This window comes from Rhinopithecus bieti, unplaced genomic scaffold, assembly GCF_001698545.2.
Source record: "Rhinopithecus bieti isolate Rb0 unplaced genomic scaffold, ASM169854v2 scaffold_573, whole genome shotgun sequence".
NCBI classification, from domain to species: domain Eukaryota; kingdom Metazoa; phylum Chordata; class Mammalia; order Primates; family Cercopithecidae; genus Rhinopithecus; species Rhinopithecus bieti.
In genome coordinates, this window is record NW_016803024.1 from 26,011 (window position 1) to 29,113 (window position 3,103).

Sequence of the window (3,103 nt, forward strand, 5' to 3'; positions counted from 1 at the left end):
ATGGCCACCTTGAGTGGCTCTTGTTGGAGGGATGCAGCCAGCCCAAGGCCACACTGCAGGGGAAACCAGGGGAATAAATACCCCACCTCACTCTCCTCCTCCACCTCCCATCACCTAATGCCGCCCCATGAACCAGCGCAGCCAGAGACTGGGAGATGAAGGAGTCCAGTGACATAGCTCATGCAAGCCAGTGTTGTAGGGCAGAATGCTGGGTGGAGAAGGGTGAGAGTAGGCCTGGAGGAGCAAGCAGGAAACATCCTCACACAATCACCTTCTTTTCTGAGCTCCTGCAGGAATCTGTACTTATCTCTCTCTAGCTCTTTCCCTATCCAGTGCTAATAACCTATTGATATTTCTATCTCTCCACTACACAGTGAATTCCCTAAGGGCAGAAACTATTTATCATTTGGTTTTGCAGTCACAAAACTAAGCACTATGTAGATCCCTAAGAAATATTTGTTGGGTTTTTATGTGAGGCAATAGTTTTGGAAAGAAGTGCCATATGGTCTGCATAGGTGGCATCTGGGGCTGCTGCTGGGAGTGCTGGGGACCTGTAGGTCCTGGAACACATCTCCTTTCCCACAACACCACATGAGATGAATGGGGAAAATCGTACCATTCGTGTATTTCTGAAGCTAAGGCTGATGAGGGAATGTGTCAGACAACCTTCTGGATGGAAGCCTACAGAAATGGAAAAGGTTCCCTTGTTCCCCTCGCAGGCCATGCGATGGGGGTGTGGCTCACTTCTTCAGTGCCCCACTGCTCAAACCTCTAGGGGAGCATACAGATGGGCAGGCTATGGGGCTCCAACCCCACGGCAGTGTTTAAGGGTGAATGTTTACAGCTCCTGAAGCCCCAGTGGGCGTGTGTTACAGGGTGCTCCTTTAGTTTTGCTCTTTTAGTTTGCAGTCTAGAGGCGGCTTGTGTTAACCAGCTCAATTAGAACCTCTACCTTGTGGCAAGGACAGAGGGCTTTCTGTATCCCATCTTCTTGCCTTGGTGTACCTGAAGAATAGCATCACAGGTGGGCTTGGAGAGTGAGTGTAAAGTTTTATTGAGTGGAAGTAGTTCTCAGCCGATGCGGGAGCCAGAAGGGAGATGGTCTTCCCTGGAGTTGGGTCGCTCTGTTGCCCCAGCTCTCCTCCGATTGCCCTGGCCAAACTCCGCCTGGTCCCGCCGTTGGATGGCCTACCGGTGCGGGCGTCTGTCAGTGTGCTCTTCCCCTCGACGTCCTCCCGCTGTCCTGTCGCTTGTCTTCTTCTGTCAATGTGTTCCTCTCACCATCCAACAGCTTCTGTGTCTCTGCCTTGCTAGAGTCTCGGGTTTTTAAAGGCCCAGGGTGGAGCCGCGGTGGGCCAGAGTGGTCTTTGAAAATGCAACATTTGGGGGCGAAAACAGGAATGTCTGTCCTCACCTCGGTCTGTGGGGTGGACCTCTAGCCAGGGACGCGCCTTTCTCTATCCAGCACTTCCCTGCCCCCCTCCCGTATCACTGATTGTAACACAAGTAACTAAAACCTCAAAGCTCATGGAACTAACCTAAATTTATTGGAGACTCAAAAGAGAGGGGTGAGTGGAAGCAGGGTGAGGGTTACCCATTGGGTACAATGTATACTATTTGGGTGAGGGGTCCACTAAAAGCCCAGACCTCACCACTGTACAATTCATCCATGGGACCAAAAACCACTTTTATCCCTAAATCTATTGAAATAAAAAAATCGTTTTAATAAAAAATTAACATGCCCTTCCCATTTATCTGATTCTCTGAGGTCACCTTTCATTGTCTTCGAGCTATTTTTACAACTCTGTGAGTTGTTGATAACTGACAGCAATAAAAATGATTCTCATCCACAGATACACAAAAAATAAGATACACAAATAACAAATTTTCCAAAAGTTTCCATAGGTCATCTTTCTCGTTCTTACTTCAAAGTGTCACTTATTAAATTGCCTTCTCTTGTTCCCATACTCACATAACTTTGAACACAGAAATCATGTGTATTCTGATATGTTCAAAGAACAAAAAATTACATACTATTTGCAATAGGATTTTTAAGTACCTAACAAAAAATGTGCTAGACTTTAATAGGGAACATTGTAAAACCTTTATTGAAATACATTAAGAATAACCAAATAGAGACGCGCGGGCGGGAAGATGGCGGCTGGGTTCAAAACTGTGGAACCTCTGGAGTATTACAGGAGATTTCTGAAAGAGAACTGCCGTCCTGATGGAAGAGAACTTGGTGAATTCAGAACCACAACTGTCAACATAGGTTCAATTAATACCGCAGATGGTTCTGCTTTAGTGAAGTTGGGAAATACTACAGTAATCTGTGGAGTTGGAGTGTAAAGGCGGAATTTGCAGCACCCACCAACAGATTGCCCCTGATAAAGGATATGTTGTTCTCTGATGTGATCTACGCACCCATGTGTTGCATGAGATTCCGGTCGGACGCTCATGGGAATGAGCCCCAAGTGGCTAGCCATTCATTGGCAGATGTCATTGAAAATTCGACAGTAAATCAGAATAGAGGGACTTACGCATTTCTGCCAGGGAAGGCTTGCCTGGTTCTGTACTGTGATCTCATTTGGCCTTGACTAGTGATGGGAAAACATTTTTGGATGCCTGCACATTTTGCTTGTTAGCGCTTATTGCAAAACAACCCAGGAACCTTAACAATAGTGATGGATGAGAAGAGACAAGCTCGTTGCTTCACAAACCAGGTGGAAGTGGGCTAACTGGAGCTAAACTTCAGGACTGCATGAGCCGAGCAGTTACGAAGACACAAAGAAGTTAAAAAATGATGGATGAAGTAACTTAAGAATATGAAAGCCCAAATAAAATGGCCACTTTTCGAAAACAAAGCAAACAAAAAAAAAAGAATAACCAAATAGATGTAGAATATTCATCCAAAATGATGTATAGATTTAATGCAATTCTGATCAAAAACCCATATATAGTTGTGAAACTTAATAAGCTGATGCTCAAATTAACACAGAAAAACAAAGACTAGCCAAGATACTCCTGAGGAAGAATGAGATGAGAGGATTTCCTTGCCAGATATCAAGACCAAGAAAGGATAGACAAAGCCACAACTGAATAA

At 45.2% G+C, this 3,103-nt stretch overlaps 1 pseudogene; it reads left to right on the plus strand.

Moving 5' to 3' along the window:
* Positions 1-2,141: 2,141 nt before the first annotated feature.
* Positions 2,142-2,692, plus strand: LOC108532550 (exosome complex component RRP43 pseudogene; annotated as a pseudogene).
* The last annotated feature ends 411 nt before the right edge of the window (positions 2,693-3,103 follow it).